Source organism: Engystomops pustulosus, chromosome 1 (genome assembly GCF_040894005.1).
Source record: "Engystomops pustulosus chromosome 1, aEngPut4.maternal, whole genome shotgun sequence".
NCBI classification, from domain to species: domain Eukaryota; kingdom Metazoa; phylum Chordata; class Amphibia; order Anura; family Leptodactylidae; genus Engystomops; species Engystomops pustulosus.
In genome coordinates, this window is record NC_092411.1 from 230,401,738 (window position 1) to 230,414,531 (window position 12,794).

The 12,794-nt window shown below is 40.6% G+C and overlaps 1 protein-coding gene across 8 annotated transcripts in view; it reads right to left on the minus strand.

The window, feature by feature from the left end:
• RAPGEF2 (Rap guanine nucleotide exchange factor 2) overlaps nucleotides 1-12,794 on the minus strand; it is a 144,721-nt gene that overhangs the window by 104,684 nt on the left and 27,243 nt on the right. Inside the window, exon 1 of one of the 8 annotated variants that reach the window (XM_072120474.1) lies at nucleotides 3,647-3,725. The exons of the other annotated variants lie outside the window; for them this stretch is intronic. The gene's annotated coding sequence lies outside the window, so the exon portion shown is untranslated. Of the gene's footprint in view, nucleotides 1-3,646; nucleotides 3,726-12,794 lie in introns of those variants that run through there. 8 annotated transcript variants of the gene reach the window in all.

Below are 12,794 nucleotides of genomic sequence, written 5' to 3' on the forward strand. Positions count from 1 at the left end.
CTCAGGACGCCATCACGATTCATACAGCTGGGATCAATAGGTTACTGCATAAATTGTCATGTTGGCACTTTGAGACATAAAAGTAGGTTTTGGTTGTAGATTGGGCACTCTGTCTCTCAAAGGTTCGCCATCACTGCTCTATACCAATGACCTGATATGGCACTACATAACCACCCCTAAAACTAACACAGCTTCTGGTATTTATCCTATAGGGGTTCACCGGCTCATCTAGATTCCTGCTTAATCCCACAGCTGTATAACCAAGCAGACTCGTCATTCAGGAATCCAGAAGTGCTGGTAACCACTTACCCTATATCTCAAGGAACCATGAGAAAAATATTACTACTATGTGAAGCGACACCACATGATGTGGAGTAGTTTAAGTTTTCCTTTGGACTTTACCTTCCTTTTATACCCACTTCTGGCTGTGACTCAAAAAACTGCTTCAATGAATGAAATAAATACAAATTTGGGTATTTTTATATAAATATAAGTTTTCTATGACTTGAAACACAAGAACACATACCCCCCGGGTTTGTGCTTACTACTCGGCCTTCAATGTCACTCACATGACCAGTGCAGCCAATCACTCAGCAGTGATGCCATTATGTAATGCACAGGGGCCTCTGACACAAGCGATTGGCTGCCAAAGTCATGTGACTAAAGTTTGGCACGTCATCACAGCGGTGGACTGAAAAGAGAAGTCCCTGAAACCCCCTCTACATCTTCACATTGTGAGTCACAAGGCAGCTATTAATGGGCTACTGAAAAAGGATCTTGGGTGAAAAAGACTGCTACATGTCATAGTTAAATATTAAAGTAAACATTTGAAGCAATTGGGTTTTATTTCAGAAATAAATAGAACTGGTGACAATAGTAAACTTTGTAATATACTTTATAGCAAAGAAATTTCTAAGTCTTTTTTTCTGCTTCTTTCTCCTTTAGTGAGCAATGTATCTGAAAGCCTTCTGTGGTCCATACACCATATAAGGGAGCAAAAAAATTAGTTCTTTCTTCCCAGAGAGTTGAACCATCAAGGGACATATCCTCTAGTTATTGAGACTCTCCTGGTCTGTGAAGAGTTAAGGGGAACCTGTGACCACATTTTCCCAAATTCAGCCGTTGGCAGGTTCCCATAAAGCCCCGTTAACGGACTCACACGATTCTTTAAGCTAAAAATTGTTTCTCTCTCATCGCCATAAATCAACTTAATCTCTATGTTATACTATACTATATTATATTAGTCTATATCTCTATACTATATTACCCGGCATCAGAACGGGGCATGGCCTGCTTGAATAGCCCCTCCCATCTACACCTCCCCTTGTTCTACGCTTTTTTTTAAGCAGGTCATGTGACCAGGGGGACATCTCAGGTTTTTTAGCCTCCAAACATTAGCAAACTGCATACCATGCATATAACTGATCACATGGCAATATGATGGTATGATTACAGCATGCCACTGTGGTCTTCTATCAGGACCTTCTCAGATGATGTCACCCTGGTCACATGACAAAGTGGCCATTGATGTAACAGAGCTCTAACCCAATTTTCTACATACCAAGGGTTCTGTAGCAATGAGACTTGTCAATCAGAAACTGGGACTATTTACACAAACTGTTTTAATACTAATGGAAACGCAGAAGAAAAGGGGCATATGTCTTTAAGAACATAAATTGCAAAGTTTACCACCTTCACCAGCGTAAGTGTTATTGATCTATAATATGTTGTTGAAAGTTTAGTAACACTTTAAAATTTATGTCTACGATTTAAAGGCATCTTACGATATCCAAACAACGTGACAGCACTATTTTTGACAATTTGTTACTAGCCGAGGTCTTACTTTGGAGTTCACAGGATTCGACGGATAAAACATAGAACAAATAGATATTTCTATGGGAATTTTCATACAGGCTATACAAGAAGCAGGTTTTTCATTTCCTGAGACTTTTTACCGACTCATTATTTAGGTGGATAATGATCACAAGCAAGCAATACCCCACCGATGTCCAGCACTTGTCCAAAGCAGCAGCAGGAAATTCATCCTTTAGTCTAATAAGTCCCCATTCACTGAGCGGTCATTTATCTCCTCCAGCAGATTTCAGCGATCATATAAAGCTAACAAAAAGATTACCTCCTGCAAGTGTAAAGAGCTGGAATATAAAAAGCTGAATCAAAGCTCTATCCAGTGACACTACACAGCATTTCATCCATTAGCCCTTTCCTGAACTAATATAGGCCGACAGTATTGTGCCTTTTTAACCTGGGCTAAGGGACAAAGAGTCAAGTGGGGGGGGGGGGGTTTGCGGGTGGGAGGAATCAGCTCTTAACTTTTTATAAAAGTCACATTATTTCTCTCCAATAGAGATACACTGCCATAAGTGTCCTGGCAGGTGCTCGGTAACTACAGATTTCAGCCTATATTACAATGCCTTCTTTGATCATTAACCCAATTTCATTGAATTTTTAAATAGAAATCTACCATTAAAATCAAGCATGATAAACCAGGGACAATATCTCAGAAAAGCAGGCACTGCGAGTGTGGTAATCTTCTTATATTTGTTAATAATGATCTCCTACCTTCTAAAATAAACTTTGAAAATTATGCCAATGAGCCTTAGGGGCTAACCTAGCAATCTGTAAAGCCATATCACAGATGGGGAGAGCTTGTACCTCACTATTCTGTGCAGGAAACATCTGTATTCACTGTATTGGACACATCCAGCACTGCTACATATACATAGTCACATGACCTCATCCTCTGTGAGCTGGAAGCAGCAGCCCCAACCCTCCCATGAAACCAATAACCAAAATTTAAGCAAAGTATGGACTCTGGGGCTTACCAGCACATGAACAGGAAGCAGCTATTGCAGCACTGAGGTAATCTGAGGTGGATAGCAAAGAAACTGCTGCATATAGGTAGCAAAGATAATAGGCAAAGATATTTTACATTCCAAGAGGTATTGATTTTTAGGGGGAAAAAAAGCTTTACAGTTACTCTTTAAATAGAGCTCCAAACACAAGATCATTCTGTTCTTTAAAACCATGAAACAAGTGTCCTCATTTCAAGATTTGCCATCAGTGAATAGAAATTGTTCATTATATATAATGTTTAAGGGGAGGGTCAAGCCTACTCCAAGAAGGTGTATAGAGACCCAACTACATCTTGGGTGGTCTGGTTTTAGAGGCAGACATCTGCCAATGGCAGTCAATGGCAAGAAAAGCAGCAGTGTATTTCCACAATTCAATTAAGTTGGGTATAAAAAGGTGAGAGCCGTTCTTAATGTTACAACTGAGCGCTTCCATCCACTGAGATGAAGCAAAAATCTGACATCTGTGTGAAATTAAGCATCAATTTTGTAAACAACAAATAAATAAAGAGGGGAGATTCCCATTTTTTTCTCAGTCAACGTCACACTTGTCAATCATAATGAGGCAATGTACAGTTCAATTGCCATTAAGGAAAATCTTACTGAGGATTGTTAAGATAAAATAATCCTGTATCAGTCCCACAGTGGGGAAATTCACAGCTTTACAGCAGCAGAGATAGTACAGTAAATACAATGACAGAACAATAAAAATGGCTTAAAAAAGTAGTAAGTATTTTATATATCATTGCATCATACTTATTACTGAATATACTCACAATTGTCAGCTTCCCAGAGGATACATATTCCCAGATATGTACCAAACATGCAATGGACCTACATCTTGTTACAACGGGTCTCACTTCCAATTAGAAATAGAGTTGGTGACAAACAGGAGACTTGTCATCCAGCTCTACACAGAGGTGAGGGCAGAAAGATCCAGGAGATTGTAAGGACAGGTTGGAGGAGGAAATCCCCAATGTTATCTCACTGAGGCAGGACTGATGTGGTCTGCGACTATTTACAGAACCAGGGGCAATGAAACAGACATTACAACATACGATGGGACAGCAACCTAAAATAACACATGACTCACTAGTTCAAAGGTCTCCCATACAATCACATCAGAAGGTGCCCAGCAAAATACTGACACAGCGACACAACAGAAACTTGTGGTTACTATAAAGCCATGGTGGAGCCAGGCTGGTGCCACCGAAAGCATCTAAAAGAACCACAAATTAGTAACAATATGCACAAAACAGAAGGGAAAATTATTCAGCTTTGTAAATAAGTTGATAAAAACTAGTTACAATAGAGAGGAAGATAAATACTTAACCAGTAGAGGAATGTGATACAAAGAAAAGGACTCTCCGCTATACTTTACACTACAGGTCAGCTTATTCACTAGACAGCTTCTGGGCAAATGTAAGTATGGATACTACAAGAATAGAAAGATCAACGTACAAACAAGCAGACCACGACAGATGATCATTTAGGAATTGCCAGGTAGAGAGACTAATGAGCTGCCTGTACAAGGGGGGGGGGGGCTGCAGATCCACTTTAATTATCCAAGATGAGCTTGAGAAATTTTACTTTCTGCCTCTGCAACTTGCTGATAAATTTGCAGTTAATTTAACTTAAGAGCAGACAAAGCCTCACGGATCAATAGTGCAGGCCTCATTACAAGATAGCAGTTCTCATCCACAGCTGAAAGGTAACGCTAGCAGTCTGATGACAGCGCTCCTAAGTGCCAATGATTCACTGCACCTCACACAGGATATCGGCCAATAGGAATCTATACGCATCAGGGGAAATCCTCTCCCCCTTCCCAATCCTAAGCCCTGCAACTATCAGGTGTGCAAGTCTATATACAAACGTAGGCCAAGCTGCCTGTACATCTGAAATATGAAGATGAAGTCACTATTCACATGGCAGATCACTTCTATGATTGATCCTTTCCATATATCTGCCATCATAGTCATAAATATATATACCAATATGTATATAATGATGATTCCCGAAACCCTGTGGTGGTTTATTTATTCTGGTTCCAGATTATGCAAATTCAATTCGGAATCTGACTGAGCTGAATGCAGTTGTTATACCATGTACAGCATCTAAATTCTGCAATCCCCCCAAACAGCTGATCGGAGGGGCGTTGGGTATGAGACCACCACCTATAAGCTGTTCTGAGGACAGTTCTTCATTATCTATGTACTCTAATACCCTTTCAAACACATGGAAACCCTGTATAACCTTTGTGGATGTCAATTAAATAGAAAAAATAAAAACTATAAAAATGACACACACATGGAAAAATACATCGAAATAAAGACACAACAGCTTCCCAAAACATCAGCATAATCTAAATATGCACTTGCACTCGATACAGCTAGTTTGTGGAGAACATCATGTGAGAACAAAGGGCACCAACCAGCAAGTTTCAGTATATTTTATGCTGGCGTTGTAGTTGTAGAAACAGCAAGGCCATTTTTCTCAGGCTATTGAGAAATTTGTTTAGGAAACTTTCTTTGATCAGGAGACCCGCTGAGCCAAGACCAGTCTGATTGTTCTGCACCCCAGAAAATATTCTGATAATAATATACTTTGAGCAAAGCTCCGGTCTTCACAATGGCATGAAACGTCACAAACCCTCAGGCAATCACAACAAAGCACATTTCAATTTAGGTCTCATGCACATGAGCGTCTATGCATGATGGGCCGTAAACAGGTCATGTTTGTGGCCCATCGTGGCCAGGTAGACATCAGCTACTCCTGCCAATGTCATGCCATGAAATTAGTGACCCCTCCCCCCCCCCCCAAATCAGAGAATAGGACATGTATTATAATTTGTGGCATGAATCCTTGGCACAATCATGGTGAAGTACCGAAACCACAGGGGCCATAAGCCGGAGACTATCTGTGCAACCAGGTCATGGCCAAAATATATACCGTATATACTCGAGTATAAGCCAAGTTTTTTAGCACAACTTTTGTGCTAAAAATTCAACACTCGGCTTATACTCGGGTATACAAAATAATAAACTTACAACTCACCATTCCGGCTGGCTGGCTGTATACACAAAGGGGCTGGCAGGCTATATACTGGGAGGCTGTGACCAATGCATTTCCCACCCTCGGCTTATACTCGAGTCAATAGGTTTTTCCAGTTTTTGGTAGTAAAACGAGGTACCTTGGCTTATACTCGGGTCGGCTTATACTCTAGTATATACGGTAGTTATGTGCATCAGGCCGTACTCAATCTTTGTTTCTTCCTTTGCTTGTTGAGTTTTTTAATTCTCTGTGTGCCTTCAATATTTTCACCCATACGTCTTCTTTTTCTACAAGTGTCACCCCTATGTCTTTCGTTTTTGCAGATCCGCAAAAAAGACTGAAGTCAGGCCAGGTCACCCAAAGCACAGAGCCTAAAGATACAGTTGTGTAAATGAAGACTAAAGATTGCAGCAGTCTGGACTTCATCACTGCTGCCAAAAAGAACAGTGACCTATAAAGAAACCTCAGCTTCAGTACAGGAGTGGCATGGGATGGGTAAGGCTCATTTAACCCACTTTCAGACTTGGGATATAACCTTTTTAGTAAATAAAGCCATAGACACGTCTATCGCTGTCAGTCAAAAGCCTACCCCAGCGTCAAAGCCTTATCCACCATAAAGCTGCTTCCACCTACGCAGACCTTAAAAATGACCTTCAGTAGATTTCCAGGAAATTGTGACCCAGTAAAAAAACACACAAAAAATGTTCACCAAATTAAACAGAGGGCTACAACTTTCCTTTTAATTCTGTACATTCTGGAATCAACATAAAAGAAATGTTTATGTAGCGGGAGATGTATCAATCTGACTACACCAGAAAACTGGAGTAATTTGCTGTGCAGCACATTTACTGAAAGTTTATGACCATTTTTAGCGTGCAGCTTTACACACGCCAATGCAGTGCAGGCACAACTTGTGAGTCCACCCTTTGGACATTTTACGACCCCAGGAAAAGGGGGCATGGCCGCACCAGAAAATAACCTGTGCGGCCGAAAATTCCATATTGTGGGGCAGCAAACTAGACCAACTAAAAGGAGGTACAAAGCACAACTCCCCAGTCTTATAGTGCAGAGGTCCCCAACCTTTTTTGCACCAGGGACCGGCTTTAAGCTAGACCAGTTTTCCATTGCCCGGTGGGGGCGGGGCTTTGGTCATATGGGGTGGGGTTATGGAGGGGTGGAGCTTAGTGCATACTTATCATATAATTATGATATTTATAATGAGAATGTGATTCAACTTACCATAGGTTCAGAATGAGTGGGAGCACTGGGCTTGTTTTCCTGCACCCACCCGCCCCACCCAGTCCTGCATAATGTTCTCTGCCGGGAGCTGCAAGCTGTCACGGCTATGGCAGAAAACATTATAAATCCACACAGAGCGAGCTCTGACCAGGCGCAGGGCCGCAGAGCTAGCTGTCAGCGGCGCCACGGACCGGCTGATTAACTCCAACGGCCCGGTCCTGGTCCGCGGACCGGCGGTTGGGGACCTCTGTTATAGTGCACCAGACTAACCGTCCAGCATCAGACACAGGGTTTTGTGTGATGCTTCAGAGAACGGTCTGCTCCTACTCTGCACAGAGTATTAGAGTCTTCGTAAATCCAGTATAAAGTAAAATCAAACACTTAGAAGATTTCAGATTCTTCAGAGACAGCTCTACTCTTGGCAAGCAAAGCAACCTTCAGCTTGCTCCACAATACTGAGATACTTCTTCCAAATCTCAGTACGTTGGATGAAATCTTGGCCTCTCCCAGGGTATTCCATTCCTATTTTTTTCTCAGAACACCAATAACCTGGCCTCAACAATAGGGAGGCTTTCATGTGCACAAAGAGGATGCATCTGTTTCCATTTGTGATGAAGATATGCCGAAATAGACCTCCAGTCCATTGTGTCTTAGATGAATTCATATACAATCCGTGATAATGGTTTGCATATTTTGCCTTTCAACGTTATTTGACTAAGATATTATGCTGATGTGCTGACCATTATTATAAAAAAAAAAAACTGGCAAGGAACGTATGCTAATAAGCATCCCCATAGAAAGCAAAATTCATAACATGCAATACAATATCAATAAGATTACAAGGAATGACCAACAAATTGATTAAAAATCTGGAATCCAATAGACTATACTAGGCACCTATGTAACTTTTTGTCATGCCCTAGGGTTGGCCGCCTCACGCCCTAGGGCTGCCTACATTACCCTATCCATATAAGAGACTGCCACATACCATGTCTCACAATCATAAACATAACTAGATAGCAGTGTGGAGCTTGTCAGGAATATACTACTGCTGTTTTCTTTGGTGCGCCCACCCTGTCCACATAGTGTGCTGTAATGTCATGTGTAGGGCTTATCTATTAAAATAATAAATAATTTTGCATTAGGAATTTCAGTAATTTGGTTATATATTTAAAAAAATAAATAAATAAAAATTCCTGCACACCAAGCAGTAACAGAATAACAAAGAGGAAACATTTTCAACACCAGCAGCGCCAGCTAGTGCTGTGGAGGACTAACAACACTTAGCATAATGTGTCTATGTAAAAGAGATATGTTGTTCTATGACGATGACCCCCCCCCCCTATAAGCACATTCTCCAAATAACAGGATACACACAGGCTATCCATATGAGGCAGGCTGAAAACTCTGTCATGCTTCATTTGCCTGTCTTTCTGACTTCAGTAACATTTTTAGGGCAAGTAGTATCATGAATATTTCATTTTTGATTAAAATATTTATATGCCAAGTAGACATAAAAAGTTAAGAGGGAACTTAACTCATTCACTGACAAGCCGACACGGCTCTTCTCGGCATCACTTCTGGCACTTACAGCTCTGCGCCCGCCTGGTTACCAGAAAATACAAGTTAAATATTGATTTTCCCTCAGTGTAAAGTCTATGGGGAGCTTGACAAAGAGGCTGGAAATATTGAGTCTTCTAGTAGAGAATTTCCGTAACAACCATTACCGGGTTTCCTTTTTTTTTTTTTTTTTTTGGGTAGTCTCGTAACTATTGAGAGTTAAATCCCACTGCCATTTAAACCAATAAGTGTAGACTTTTGGTTGTGTGTAGTTATATGCCTTAAAAATACAAAGCTTAAGGTGGAACAAAATCTACGACACTTGATGATCTCATAGAAAGCACAGCCGGCACATTTATAAATCTTCCAATTCCCTGGTACCCTCCTCCCCCACTAACATGTAGCCTGACCGAGTGGGAGGGATGGGTCACCAGAGGTTGACCACAAGCACTTATGCCAAACATAACATCTTTGTGCTGGCTCATAACTTGAGATAATTTCATTGCTAAAACATCAGATTCAATCTTCCTGTCAGAAAAAGCGGGTGATGCTTTGGGTCTGCTGATGGGTTTCTGCTCTCCTGCTTGTGGGAGTTCAACTAATAAAGAGGAAAAATGAGAATGTGCTCCTAGATCAGCCGACAGCTGAAAAATGTTATGTGGACAAGAAATGTCCTGAAAGGAGCGCATCTATATTAGACAGTGTTATCTGCACATGTAACCGGAGTGACAGTGAGGACAGGCAAATCAACCGTGCCATTCACAAGACAAACTTATATACCAAGAACCATTACCCAGGGCCAATCACTGCTCCGACCAAAAGCTAGAATATAATGATAGTCAACAAGGAAGTTTGACATAGTAAGTGCTGGATGGCTATGAATGGATATTATACTAAGAGTAAAACTGGCCTAACCTGCTGCATGGGAATGACCTGTACAATGTCTTTATGGCGCTATATAAATAAAGATTATTATTTATTTACAGGTCACTGGTCATAGCTCCTTTTACCATATTCGTTGGATTCAGGCCCCAGTTTTAGTCTGCCCCTATCCACAAGGGAAAATGACCACTGAAAAGGAGGTCAGCGCGGATTCCAGAAACCAAGACTGTAAGACAGCATAGGACATAAAATAGAGAGCAATTCAATGTGGTTTAAAGGAAATCCACCACCTGTAAAACCTACTTTTGAGCCGAGCTCAATTAGTGGTAGGCGGTCAGAGGAGAGGGGAGGGAGGTGTGCAAAATTATGTAAAGTACATATTCGAGTATAAGTAGAGTTTTCCTGCACAAAAAAAAAGTGCTGAAACAAAAACTCAACTTATACAGGAGTCAAGAAAAAAATAAAGTCAAAATTCACCAGGTCTTCTCTTCCAGTGGCAGGTCTGCTGTACTGGTACTGCTGCTGGACCAAAGGGACCTACATGGGGCTCTGGAAAGGTGAGTTTTGACTTTATTTTTTTAGGAATTTGGCAAACTGAAAGGGGCTGGGTGGCCATATACTGAGGGCAGGGGCTGGGTGGCCATATACTGAGGGCAGGGGCTGGGTGGCCATATACTGAGGGCAGGGGCTGGGTGGCCATATACTGAGTGGGGAAGGGGACTTACTAGCTATATACTGGCAACGCATTTCCCACCCTAGGGCTATACTCAAGTCAATAGTAAGTATTTCCCAGTTTTTGTGGAAAAATTAGGGGCCTCGGATACTCGAGTATATACGGTAAATCAAGTATAAGTAAGTAAGTATGGCGCCCCAAGCATCGCCAAAGATATCACCTGGATTGCGAGAACCTCATTTAAATATTTTTATAGCTCAGTTTGTTTCCCACTTTTCAGTAAGTATAATATAACTACCTTTTTCAGTAATAAAACAGCTACCAATAATTGGGTTTAGCTCAAATGTATATTTTACAAGTGGTTGAGTCCACAGATACTAGTATTTTACCATGTACCGGTTTATACAAATATTCTATAATGATTTATGGTTGAATGGGATGCACAGTTTTCACAAATAGTAAAAAAAAATTATACCAAAAAATAAAGAAAATTGAAATACTTAAAGGAAATCTACCATAACAATCAAGCATAACAAAACAGCCTGCTAGAATCTCACAGCAGCAGAAGTTTCAGCACCCAGTGGGAGGGGGCCTCTTAGTGTGCCACCTGCATGGATCAATGTAAGAATACAATGCATCCAGTCATTGTAACATGCCCAGAATTAAGTTCTGTTTTGAACTTTTCAAATTGGGAAGGGGAGGGTGAAGGGCAAGTAATATCATGGGGGGCTGTGTTTATGCCCCCAGAGACCAGAGACCTTTTGACTCATTATCATAATTTTAAAAGTTGATTTTAGAAGGAAGGATGTCATGGATAACAAATATAAGTCACAGTCACAGTGTCTGGATCTATGAGTAAGTGTCACTGGTTTATCATGCTCGAATTTAGATGGTAGATTTCCTTTCAGCTGTACAATAATAACAATAAAATGTTCTTCTATAATCAATCCAAAAATTGACTGAATCAACTTTAGCTCTAGTCTGGAAATGTCTTCGTATATTTGTGATTACAAGAACAAAAGGGAAATCCCTAGACTTACAATCGCTGGCTCATAGAAGAGACTGCTCATACAGGCGTACGCACCCACTTCTGGGCAACCTTACAAAATTCTTTATTTACTGCACAAAATCCACCTGCTTGGCACACAAGTCTCTCAATTTACGATAACAATGCATCCAGATACGGTGACATGTTAAGTCCAGAATAAAGCATTGTTTTGGGCCTCATGTAGTCATTTTTCATATATGTTCAAACCTCAGATGGATTTCAATTATCATGCCATAAAATATTTTGTAACAGTAATAACGTCATAATTTTTTGCTCCACATCACAGATTTCCTTTGTCAGAACAGGCCCAATGAAATCGGAAGTAAAGAGAATGTGCAGCCTCATGTTGCTTCATACTTGTGAATTTGTGGCTGTCACACGGCTTCTATTCTTCCTCACACTTTAGAGAGTATTAGCCAATATAGACACAATATAACCATACTGTAAATGTTTACTGTTCATGTTTAGGAGAGGCAGAGGCTGATCATTTGACACAAGTCCAAGAAAAACTTAGAAACCCCCTGCACACCCGCCCGTTATATATTATATGAATAAAAGCTGTAATTTCTAAAAAGCCTTCTAAATAATATATATAGGATGTGGACTAGGAGCATCTTGGCGATTACATTTCCACCATCTTACAGCAAGTGCATAATTCATGATACGGGAGAAAAGAACATGTACGTCTCTACATACACAGCACTCCATGAAGTGCTCATAGGAACATACATCCGGCCCAGCTCCCTATACCAACAACTAGAAATTTAACCCAAACTTCTAACCTTTAATGGCAAAAGATGAAATAATTAAGCATTTGCTACAATGTGTGGATGTTTCTCATATAACCAGCTAAGGCTCATTATATATTGGTGAAAATGACCCCCGTCAGCCTCATATACATTAAAAGGAGAAACAGAGGATGTACATGACCACTGCGAATCTTCAATGTAGACATATGACCGATGGCAGTCATAGAAGTGTGGCTCAAAGTGGACAAAATTAATCTTCATTGTAGGAAAAAGCCCTTAAAAGGCAAACTATCACCACATTTGCACATATAGAACCATTGACAGGTTCCTATAGAGACCTAGTAACTAACCGACACCCTTCTTTTAGCTAAAAACGTTTCCCTTAAATCTCCATACATCAACTTTATTCTATATTACCTTGCACCAGAGGGGGTGTATCCTGCTTGGCCACCGCCTCTCATCTACCTCCCTCACCCCTTGCCTTATGCCTCCTTACTATGCGGCAGTTCATGTCATGTGATCAGAGTGATGTCATCTAAGGTCCTATACATTTGCAAAATGTGCCCCATATATGTATATGATGACATAAAATGACAGCGGCCTCTATGAATTCTACTACTCTCCATCCTCCATGGAGGCTGCTGTGAAGGTACTGTGTAAAAAAATAAAATGACACAATACTTCCTATAAGTAAAAAGAGTTTTAAAGCTTTGTAGTTGAAT